This window comes from Oncorhynchus kisutch, linkage group LG19, assembly GCF_002021735.2.
Source record: "Oncorhynchus kisutch isolate 150728-3 linkage group LG19, Okis_V2, whole genome shotgun sequence".
NCBI lineage: Eukaryota > Metazoa > Chordata > Actinopteri > Salmoniformes > Salmonidae > Oncorhynchus > Oncorhynchus kisutch.
The window spans coordinates 4,179,710-4,192,410 of NC_034192.2; the positions used below are offsets into that span (position 1 = coordinate 4,179,710).

Consider the following 12,701-nt stretch of genomic DNA (forward strand, 5'->3'; position numbering starts at 1 on the left):
CAGCTTCTCTCCAGGAAAAACATCAGGGACAGACTGATATTCTGCAAAAGGTACAGGGATTGGACTGCTGAGGACTGGGGTAAAGACATTTTTTCTGATGAATCCCCTTTCCGATTGTGGGGGCATCCGGAAAAAAGCTTGTCTGGAGAAGACAAGGTGAGCGCTACCATCAGTCCTGTGTCATGCCAACAGTAAAGCATCCTGAGACCATTCGTGTGTGGGGTTGCTTCTCAGCCAAGGGAGTGGGCTCACTCACAATTTTGCCAAAGAACACAGCCATGAATAAAGAATGGTACCAACACATCCTCCAAGAGCAACTTCTCCCAACCATCCAGGGACAGTTTGGTGACGAACAATGCCTTTTCCAGCATGATGGAGCACCTTGCCATAAGGCAAAAGTGATAACTAAGTGGCTTAGGGAACAAAACATCAATATTTTGGGTCCATGGCCAGGAAACTCCCCAGACCTTAATCCCATTGAGAACTTGTGGTCAATCTTCAAGAGTTGGGTGGACAAACAAAAACCCACAAATTCTGACAAACTCCAAGCATTGATTATCCAAGAATGGGCTGCCCTCATATGGCCCAGAAGTTAATTGACACCATGCCAGGGCGGATTGCAGAGGTCTTGAAAAAGAAGGGTCAACACTGCAAATATTGACTCTTTGCATCAATTTCATGGAACTGTCAATAAAAGCCTTTGACACTTATGAAATGCTTGTAATTATACTTCAGTATTCCATAGTAACATCTGACAAAAATATCTAAAGACACTGAGGCAGCAAACTCTGTGGAAATTAACATTTGTGTCATTCTCGAAACTTTCTCAAAGCTCTCTCACACTGTCTTTCTCCTCCTTTTACTCTCTCTCTCTCTCTCTCTTTTCCTGGTGACCTGGTCCAGGTGAGTGTGTGTGTCCTGTCTGTGTGTGTCCTGTCCTAAGACCACAGAAACCCATTATACAGTATGGCCGTGTTTAACTGACACACAGCTACTCTCACGTGATCTTTACTCTACTTTACTTTACTTACTGGGGAGAAGAAGTGCTTACCTTCCATTTACTCTGAAGGACTCATGTTGTGCATATTTAGCTTGCTCTCTTTCTTTGGCATCCGAACAGAGATTTTATTGACTACAATTCCTGCTTGATAAAAACTCTGACTCACATTAAAGGTTTTTAAGTTTTTCTATTTGTACTGCGACCTTTCTTTTAGAAAAGTTTAGTATGTGTGCAGAGTCTAGACTTTTGTGTGCAGAAAATTACAGCCCAAATAAAAAGACAATGACGTGAGCAAGATATAAGCTGCTACCCTTACTAACATACTGTATACTACATACTTAGTGAGTATATACTACATACTACTAGGTCATTTTAGTATACTGTAAACGAACAGTATCCTTTCAGTTGAGCGTACTAACTCTTCGCCTGTCTACCGAAAGTTGATGCTGTTGCTATGCAACCTCTTGCTAGCTAGTTATAGCATACAAATGACTAGTTAGACATTTTACGACTTCGGGTGTGTTTTTAAATTCCATCTGGAGTGCCAGAGTGTGCTCGTAAATTCCGAGCTTTGTCAGATTGTCCATTTGTAAATTCAGAGCGTTTCGCTCTCAGAGCGCACACTGGACGCCCGGGCCGAGGAGTAGGGTTGCTTTGAGGGTTCTGACCTTACAATGACAGTCAAGCACCCACACTAACGTTGGCTAGCTTGTTAGCTACTTCCAGACACAAATGAGACCACTCTGACCATTTTACTCGCCCTAGCAGAGCTGGTTAGGCAGTTTTCATGTTATCCAGAGAGTTGGTGACTGTAACTGTGCTGCTGGCAACAATTTAATAACTTTTTTTCCCTAACGTTTACTGACACCAGCCATATTCAACGGGTGTTGGGCGCTCGTATATTCATTATTCTGCAAATCGGAGTGCATTTACGAAAGCACCCGAATGTCCATTGAGAGCGCACAAAGTCTATACCATTTAGCTAAGCTAAGAATGAAGGGAATAATCAAGTAAATAAGCGTTGGGTAGTTAGTTAGCCTATAGTTAATATATTGGCACGTTTGATGTATTAGTATTCAACTAACTTTAGGTAGCTAGCTAACAACATACCGGTACATACTGCTGTAATTATATGCTATGTGGTTCGTAAGGACAGTGTAGCTAACAAATTGTCAGCCAACATAACATGTAAGGTAACTTATTTGAAAAGTCATTACTTTATTACATTGCTCAACATTTTCTTAACATTTGTCATAATTAGTTAAAGCAATGAATTTGTATCTGCTCTCGTTGTACTTCGGCTGCATATTTTTCGCAATTTTCTTCATATCTGAAAACTATGCCCATTTCCTGAAGAATTGCACTATGGGCCCTAAAGTACAGATATAGTGTCCTCTGCTTGTATACTTCCGATTTTGGAGAATGTAGTATGACATCTGGGAACTTTTGGCATACTAACTATATCCATACTATGACCAATAAGCATACTATATACTCAATTCACATCACAAATAGTACGGTTAGTGCGGTTAGTATGAGTGTCCAAACAGCTATAGAGTGTAGATCTATTCTATGTGCGCTATTTCTATGCTTCCCATTCTTAAGTTTAGTTTTAGCCTCTTTTACTTTCGGTTTTGTACACCAGCTTCAAACAGCTGAAAAAACTATAGTTATGGTTATGGAAAATATATTTCATAGCGGTTTAGATGATTCACTACACAATGACTACTTGTTTTGTCACAAACTGAAATAAGGCAAATTACTAGAATTTTTGCAACCAGGAAATGTTGGAGCGATTTCTGCATATTGCACCTTTTAAGATTTTATTTGGAACCCAATAGCACTGTGGTCACCTATTCAATTTCCTGCTTGATAAAAACAATGAATCATTTTCAAGGTGTCTGTTTTCTATTTGCTCTGCAACCTTTCTTTTAGAAAAGTATGTCAGACTTTTGTGTGCAGAGAATTACAGCGTGCAATAAATAGACGATGACCTGATCAGGATATAGAATGTTAACAAGCCACCGCTAGTTGCTCATTCGCGCTATAGTGCTTTTATTTCCGTCTTGTTTGTCTGAGAGAAAGGCCTGCTAACAGACAACATGTAACAGGCTGCTAACAGACAACATGTAACAAGCTGCTAACAGACAACATGTAACAGGCTTGGGGCGGCAGGGTAGCCTAGTGGTTAGAGCGGTGGACTAGTAACCGAAAGGTTGCAAGTTCAAACCCCCGAGCTGACAAGGTACAAATCTGTCGTTCTGCCCCTGAACAGGCAGTTAACCCACTGTTCCTAGGCCGTCATTGAAAATAAGAATTTGTTCTTAACTGACTTGCCTGGTTAAATAAAGGTAAAACATTTTTTTATTTTATTTAAAAGGCTGCTAACAGGCAACATGTAACGGGCTGCTAACAGGCAACATGTAACGGGCTGCTAACAGGCAACATGTAACGGGCTGTTAACAAGCAACAGGCTGCTAACAGGCAACATGTAACGGGCTGCTAACAGGCAACATGTAACGGGCTGCTAACAGGCAACAGGCTGCTAACAGGCAACATGTAACGGGCTGCTAACAGGCAACATGTAACGGGCTGTTAACAAGCAACAGGCTGCTAACAGGCAACATGTAACGGGCTGCTAACAGGCAACATGTAACGGGCTGCTAACAGGCAACAGGCTGCTAACAGGCAACATGTAACGGGCTGCTAACAGGCAACAGGCTGCTAACAGGCAACATGTAACAGGCTGCTAACAGGCAACATGTAACAAGCTGCTAACAGGCAACATGTAACGGGCTGCTAACAGGCAACATGTAACGGGCTGCTAACAGGCAACATGTAATGGGCTGCTAACAGGCAACATGTAACGGGCTGCTAACAGGCAACATGTAACGGGCTGCTAACAGGCAACATGTAACGGGCTGCTAACAGGCAACATGTAATTGGCTGGTAACAGGCAAAATGTAACAGGCTGCTAACAGGCTACATGTAACGGGCTGCTAACAGGCAACATGTAACGGGCTGCCAACAGGCAACATGTAACGGGCTGCTAACAGGCAACATGTAACAGGCTGCTAACAGACAACATGTAACGGGCTGCTAACAGGCAACATGTAACATGCTGCTAACAGACAACATGTAACAGGCAACATGTAACAGGCAACATGCAACAGACAACATGTAACAGGCTAGCCATCTTTATCTCAGTCATACTATGATTCTCCTCTTGTTTCCTCAAGGATGATTGGAGTGTTGTATTGTATAGAGGATCACATCAGATAGATCAGTTATATGAATGCTGTGCTTATACAGGTACATTACTTGGGCTAGAATTGGGGTAGGAAATCTGATACAATTGTATATGGAACTCAATGTCACTGGTCAAAGTCAGAAAATTGTCCCTTTCTAATATAAGGTAGAAACCCTCTACTTGATGGACCTTGTTTAATGTGACGTCAGTATGGTTTTGTATCATTCAGGGGAGAGAGAGAGAGGGAGTGATCCCATCCACCGTAGATGTTAATAGCAGGACATGAGTTGTAGTTAAGCCTACTGTGATCAGGAAGCTCCCATTAATCCTCCTGCCCTACAGAAGTGTGGAGTCAGTGATTACAATAATGCCCCACAATGCCTCAGCTACACACACACACACACACACACACACACACACACACACACACCCCGTCAATAATTGTTGATCAACTGGTAGAAGACTAATAGTCAGAGAGCCAGGCAGATAGCTCCATGGTGACTAACTTACAGAGAAAGGTCAATGTCATTTTAGGAATTGATCTACTGTCAGTTGCACATTTCTTTCTTTATTAGGCTGGCATGTAATCCAGGGCCCCACAGAGCGCATGTGAACAGAATGAAAAACAGAGGGAAGGAGGAAGCAGGGGAATGGAGGAGAGAAGAAAGCAGAAGATGTGAGACCAGGAAGTGGAGAAAGGGATTGGGTGCTGAGAGGGTTTTGTCTCATGAGGGATGCCCAATACACACACACACACACAGAGAGCCTCCCATCTGTGTGGTAGTCGGACCCTGGCGGTCGAGCAGAGCTGGAGGTCAAAAGGAGTGCGCTCTCCTAGAAGTGCTGCCTGCTGGCCCATGAAGCAGCTAGCTAACTGATGTAGATTTAGTCACATTACATCAAACCCACTTAGCACCATTTAGCTCCTCCACGCCACCACCCTGAGGCAGAACGCCACAGTGGAATGTTTGTTTGTCGGACATCTTGTGACAGACAGGCGGTGAAGTTGAAAGGTCATAGTAGTCACTTGACACGATTCAGTCTGCTTCAAACATGCTCCCCCCCCCCCCCCCCCACCCACCCACCCACCCATACCACATTGACTGGGGATGCAGTCATAAACTCATTTTTCTTCCATTAGGATTTTTTCAGTGTTTGAATTGGAATTTCAATTCACCTCATGTCCTAACTTGAACTGAATTGGAATGGAAATGACCTCAACCCCTGCAGCCAATAGCTCAAACTCCCTCCCGGCTCCCAGATCTTAACTTCTGTTGCTTCGGGTGAAAACAGAAAAAATATCTTTCCATCCCTTCAAACCAATCAGGGATGAGAGCTTCCAGCGTTTAGCCAGGCCATTATGGCCCTAATAAAACTGTCACCATTCCATTGAAATGATGTTCCAGCTCTTAATGCCCAGCGATTTGGCTGGGCTGTCAGGGAACTGGACCCAGGCCATACATTCTAATTAAAATGGCCCCTGTCTCGGTCCCTGAGGACCTGTGCCTCCACTCGACTCACTGCCCAGAGAGAGAGTATAGAGGTGATCGCCAATGTCTGTCTGTCTCACCACATTACACATAACTAGCAAACACGTCCTCTCTTCTCATTGACTCTCAAATGGCTTGTTTGTGTCATGGCACATACACACAGACACACACACATACACACAGCTCATCTATTTGGTGAACACTCTCAAACAGCGAGAGAGAGCAGAGGGAGGACTAGCTAACTTGTTGATTATGCATTGGCTCTGTCCATTGTGCAGCAGTGTGTGTATGAGCGTGCGTGTGTGTGTGTGTGTGTGTGTGTGTGTGTGTGGTGGGGCCAGATGGTTGTGTGGCTAGCCCTGGCATGCGGCTCATCTAATAACAGTCAGACGGCTCCAGACGTGTCTACAGTCTACCACCTCCCAGCCTCACAACACACTGAGACAGCACCATCTGGTGGATGTGTTTAGTACTGACACCCTCTGTCACCAGAGATGGAAGCTGCGACAACCTTATTATTAAACGCTCATCTCTTTCACACACACACACACACACTCATGATTTCTTGTCCGTGTAGAGCCTCGCGGCGCTGTCGGGGCTCTTTTATGGCGGGTTGCCGTGCCAACCCCTCCATTAAAGGCAGAGACAGCGTTAGTGAGATCCTAAATGATCAGTGGGGGCTGAGTTACGCCACAGCAGCTCTGTCTGTCAGAGGATGGCCACAGGCCTCACTAACTAGGAAGAGGGAGAGCTCTTATCTCTGGGAGCTATTGACTATTGAGATGTATGAATTTAGAGAGGGCCCAGCACTCTGTGCGTGTGCCTGCTTACTTGTGTGCGATTGCGTGTGTGTGTGTGCTCTTGTTTGTTTATGATGTAGCCTGGTTGCACGTTGTCATGGTCACCAGTACTCAACGGATGAGCGTTGCCGTGAAAGTTGCAACCACTGTCACTGTGTGGAGGCTTCATTGAATGTGTCTTTTTTTTTTTACACCATGTCTCCACAAATATTATAGTATTTGAAGTGACGTTAGTAATCATCATTGCTAAATGGTAGCAGAAACACATATATTAGCTGTACATGCACTGTGGGTGTAATGTCTGTGTTTACATCGTGCCTCTAGCCCATAGCTTTCTGCTGTTCATGTCATATAGCTGTTCATTATTGCTTCATGGTTTGCTACTTCATAACTACCTTATGACAGCTAAATGTATGTTATCAGTGCAGTCACTTGAGCTTGCGATGTGAACGTGTGTGTGTGAGCTTATGTTTGGTTGTGTGTGTATGTGTGTGTGTGTGTTCATCCATGTGTATGTCTTCACTTGTATTGGTATCAATTCCCATAACGCTCATCGTCAGGAATGGAGGAGGTCCACACCGTTTACTCTCTCCTCCATGGATCAGAAACGGACTCACTTACCATCCCTAACATCCAGTGAATTACACGTGATCACTTTTAAACGGTCCTGTTCTCCTAATAAAGTTAAGATATTCAGCCATCCCTTCAACTCCCTGCTGACTCCTGGCCTGTTTCTGCCAATACAAATAGCCGCCGTGTCTCTCACCAGCGCCACTAATTAGCGAGTGTGCTGCAGACAACCTCATTAAGGCCTATCTACACCATTACCCAAGCTGCCTTCAACACTAATTGGAGGATTTCAGACATGTCCGTTTAGTGTGCCTCGACGTGGCAGGATTGTGAAGTTCACATATGTTCGCCCACCCATGCTTACCCATCAGCAGAAACCCATACACAGTACACACATACTCATACACCCATACATGGTCAATAGCTGTTTACTGGTCGAGTACACTCTTTCACTGAGGTTTTCTCTTGACGGTTGCTGCCAGTGTGTGTGAGTCATTCTAGTCTTTCTTGCTCAATTGGCCTGTCCTGTTCCCTCCTAATGCTCTTTAAGATGGCTATATCTTCCTCCAGGCTGGACCAGAGATGACTATCACAATGAAGAGAGAGAGAAGGGAGGGATGAAGAGTCTTTGAATCAATGAGCGCCGCCCAGCAACACAGGGATTATTCAGCACACAGCCAGACAGTGATTCATTGGCTAACAGTAAGAGGCGCTAGAGCAGGCTGCCTGCCAGACCAGTACAGTGCTGAACAGCAACAGCCATGTTCACAGCTCTGTCTCCACCAACATGCACCATGCAGAGCTGAGCCAATCCAGAACTGCCCTGTGCCGCTGCAGGAATCCTTGGCCAAACAGAATGGCCCTAGGAGAGAGGAACAGGAAGAGAGAGGGAGGTGGGAGAGACATCCAAATGGCTTATGGGTGAGCAGCCAGGTCAGATCCCAGCGGGGCTGGAAGAGGTTAGACACATTACTAGGGTTGAGTGGTGCTAAGATCACTTTCATTGAGTAAGGGGTTAAGGCTTCACAAAAGTGTGTAGCGAGTCTAAGTAGGGTGCTTAACCTGGATCGGCTTAACGGCTCCATTGCCAAAACTGGGCCCTTTTATTTGGAGTGTGTTTAAAGCGTGCGATTAAAGTGTGATTCTATTATACGAGTAGTAGGGACAATGACTGGGTTGTGAGCTGTAATGCGGATTGAAGCATGGAGTTTTCTCTCTGCACATCGTTTCTACTGTTCCTCAGCTGGATGTGTGTTGGTACTGTATTGAACACGTGAGGGAACATGAAACCAGCATGCAACAAAATCAAAATCAATTTTCATGCGGCAGATATTATTTAAAGTAGCTAACTGTCCCTGCGGGCTTTATGTATATTCATAAGCTATACAAGATTCCATCAAATTGTAGTGTTATCCAAATCTCATTTAAATAATGACATGGCCTGCTGTTAGCCTGGCGGTGTGATATTATAGTGCTCTTCACTGTTGTGAGTGTCTGTGTTTGCGTGCAGTGTATCTGTGTGTGTGCACGCGTGTGCAGGTGTGTCGTGTCATGTTGGAAGTACCTACATCTACATAGGGTCTCGTATGGCTCTGATTCAATCAACTCATTAACTGTACGGGGACAGCACTAAGTCCCATTATATGTTACTGATTCATTTAGCATAGAGCTCTTTCGCCGTAGACAGAAAATATGCCAGCCCTCTCACTGACAGTCACACTTTACATCAGACATTTATCATTTTTATTCTAATCAGGAAGTGATTCAAACCTCAGCCAGCCAATCAATTAATCAAGGTAGAAAAGAAAGTCAGCAGTACTTCAGCCCTCAAGCCCCCAAATTCAGTATCCCTTCCTTAATACAATATACACTACCTGATATCCGGAGGGGCATTAGGACCATGGGTAGGCCCAGTTGTTCAGTGCTCCACCTAGGTTATCGATTAGGTGCCACAGGAAACTGCAATGGGTCAGCATGGTCTCATTGGAGCAGAAGAGTCACAGTAAAACTGCCGGGCAGCACGGTCCTAATCTCTCTGGTCATTACATTCTCCTGTCTCGCTGCTCTAACATGGTCCTGTCCCGCTGCTCTAACATGGTCCTGTCCCGCTGCTCTTACATGATCCTGTCCCGCTGCTCTAACATGGTCCTGTCCCGCTGCTCTTACATGATCCTGTCCCGCTGCTCTAACATGGTCCTGTCTCACTGCTCTAACATGGTCCTGTCCCGCTGCTCTAACATGGTCCTGTCCCGCTGCTCTAACATGGTCCTGTCTCGCTGCTCTAACATGGTCCTGTCCCGCTGCTCTAACATGGTCCTGTCTCGCTGCTCTAACATGGTGCTGTCCCGCTGCTCTTACATGATCCTGTCCCGCTGCTCTTAACATGGTCCTGTCCCACTGCTCTAACATGGTCCTGTCCTGCTGCTCTAACATGATCCTGTCCTAATACTCTTACATGGTCCTGGCCCGCTGTTCTGACATGATCCTGTCCCGCTGCTCTTACATGATCCTGTCCTAATACTCTTACATGGTCCTGTCCCGCTGCTCTAACATTGTCCTGTCCCACTGCTCTTACATGGTCCTGTCCCACTGCTCTTACATGGTCCTGTCCCAGTGCTCTAACATGGTCCTGTCCCGCTGCTCTAACATGGTCCTGTCCCGCTGCTCTAACATGGTCCTGTCCCGCTGCTCTAACATGGTCCTGTCCAAGTGCTCTTACATGGTCCTGTCCCAATGCTCTTACATGGTCCTGTCCCACTGCTCTTACATGGTCCTGTCCCACTGCTCTTACATGGTCCTGTCCCGCTGCTCTAACATGGTCCTGTCCCACTGCTCTAACATGGTCCTGTCCCGCTTCTCTAACATGATCCTGTCCTAATACTCTTACATGATCCTGTCCCGCTGCTCTTACATGATCCTGTCCTAATACTCTTACATGGTCCTGTCCCGCTGCTCTAACATGGTCCTGTCCCACTGCTCTTACATGGTCCTGTCCCACTGCACTTACATGGTCCTGTCCCACTGCACTTACATGGTCCTGTCCCGCTGCTCTAACATGGTCCTGTCCCGCTGCTCTAACATGGTCCTGTCCCGCTGCTCTAACATGGTCTTGTCCAAGTGCTCTTACATGGTCCTGTCCCACTGCTCTTACATGGTCCTGTCCCACTGCTCTTACATGGCCCTGTCCCACTGCTCTTACATGGTCCTGTCCCGCTGCTCTAACATGGTCCTGTCCCACTGCTCTAACATGGTCCTGTCCCGCTTCTCTAACATGATCCTGTCCTAATACTCTTACATGATCCTGTCCCGCTGCTCTTACATGATCCTGTCCTAATACTCATACATGATCCTGTCGCGCTGCTCTTACATGATCCTGTCCTAATACTCTTACATGATCCTGTCCCGCTGCTCTTACATGATCCTGTCCTAATACTCTTACATGGTCCTGTCCCGCTGCTCTAACATGGTCCTGTCCCACTGCTCTTACATGGTCCTGTCCCACTGCTCTTACATGGTCCTGTCCCAGTGCTCTAACATGGTCCTGTCCCGCTGCTCTAACATGGTCCTGTCCCGCTACTCTAACATGGTCCTGTCCCGCTGCTCTAACATGGTCCTGTCCCGCTGCTCTAACATGGTCCTGTCCCAGTGCTCTTACATGGTCCTGTCCCAATGCTCTTACATGGTCCTGTCCCAGTGCTCTAACATGGTCCTGTCCCGCTGCTCTAACATGGTCCTGTCCCAATGCTCTTACATGGTCCTGTCCCAATGCTCTAACATGGTCCTGTCCCGCTGCTCTAACATGGTCCTGTCCCAGTACTCTAACATGGTCCTGTCCCAGTGCTCTTACATGGTCCTGTCCCACTGCTCTTACATGGCCCTGTCCCGCTGCTCTTACATGGTCCTGTCCCAATACTCTTACATGGTCCTGTCCCGCTGCTCTTACATGGTCCTGTCCCATTGCTCAGTGACTCAAATGACTCACTTCAGACATCTCTACTCTATCAGATCTCCAGGTGGAATGTCATCATTGCAAGTATTATGCACTGTAGGTGGCTTACTGTACTACGAGTACTGTAGGCTAATGATAACGTGACCTGTCATGGTTAACTTGCAGATGTGGCGCTAGCTCAGATCCCTGCACTATCTGAACTATAAAATTGGTTCTACTGTACCAGGCAAACTAAATGAAATGCAGCTCAGGTATTAGAACATATTTGACTCAGTAATGTTCTCTGCTATGGGGTCTCACAGGAACAGAGGCAAGAGTCTGTCACTCAATACATCTCAGTGCTGATCTACCATAGGAAAGGGCACCACTGACATCTCTGTCTAACCAAACACCTCCTATGCTTGAGTTAACAATGAATGGATTTCCCCTGTGGAGTACCCTCCATGATGGTTGTTGCTCTGCCTTTCCCAGGGAACACAGGTTGTTCTGTCTTGAAGTAATGCCGGTTGATAGCAGGTCATCCTAAGAGCACTCGTTTTGATTGACCTTGTTTTGAGAAAGTGAAGAGAGTCAGTTTTCATTCAAAAACAGGCCTGCCTTCTGAACGCTCTCTCATGTGTCACCCAGTAATGTGGGTTCTTTCTCATCTGTATATATGTTGTGCCTGTGCTGATAGAGCTGTCCAAAAAAATAATTGGATTTGAGAATTGTTAAAGTCGTTCCTGATAAGCTGCTGTAATTTCCCCCCCATCTATAAAAATCTATATTCTAGCCGTGGATCTGTGCAAGGCAAGCTCCAGTCAGATTGATGACTCACTGAGAGAGACTGATAGTTTGCAAATATGTCTTCTCTGTCGCTTCATCTCTCTCCCTTCCTCCATCCTCTACCACCGCCTCTCTTTTGTTGATCACTTTCCATTTCTGCTGTGCCACTCGTTGGTGATGGAGGGCATGTTTACGGTGTGATTGCGCCCTTAAAAAGAGACTAGTGCTGGGAAGCCTCCTGGCATGTAACGCAGGCAGACACTCGCTGATTCGATCCATGACGATTTGCATCCACAACGTTCTGTTCCTGGAGGGGCTGAAAATTGAATTGAGTAGACAGACAGTCTGTTGTTTGTTTGTTGTTTATTACGTTCCTCCCTGTTTCTCCGGGGGGGCCGATGTGGAGTGAATAGTTTGGGCCGTATGTGTTATGAAGCTGGGTCTTTTGATGTGAGACTGCTGCCTTGCGTTGCATAGCTCTGTGTGTGAACACTGGCGGGGGTGAGTACCGCTGGAATTCCTGCATTCTGTTACACTCTGTTTGTTGTGATCATGTGTTCTAGGCTGAAGTAGAATGTGGAATGTTGTCATTTGCTGAGTAAATGTTGGCTGGACCTGTTTAAATGGCAGTGATGGTGGTAGGGACTCGCCCTTCCTCTTCGGTCTGGACAGATAGAAGCGTGGTGGTGTAGCTTCCACCATATTACTTACAGCTTACAGATGGGTGTATGTTAATGCTCAGGGGATGGGTATATGGAGCGAATTGGGTTCTGTTTTCCCATTGAAAACACATGACCTACTCCTAATACAGTCAATTCATTCACACTAACCCCGGGCAAAATCATCCCCAAACGTTGCACATTCACACAGCGCCTCT

The 12,701-nt window shown here is 46.0% G+C and overlaps 1 protein-coding gene across 1 annotated transcript in view; it reads left to right on the forward strand.

Moving 5' to 3' along the window:
- The window catches only part of LOC109882687 (membrane-associated guanylate kinase, WW and PDZ domain-containing protein 2-like), a 296,510-nt gene that overhangs the window by 254,098 nt on the left and 29,711 nt on the right, over positions 1–12,701 (forward strand). The window lies entirely within an intron of this gene.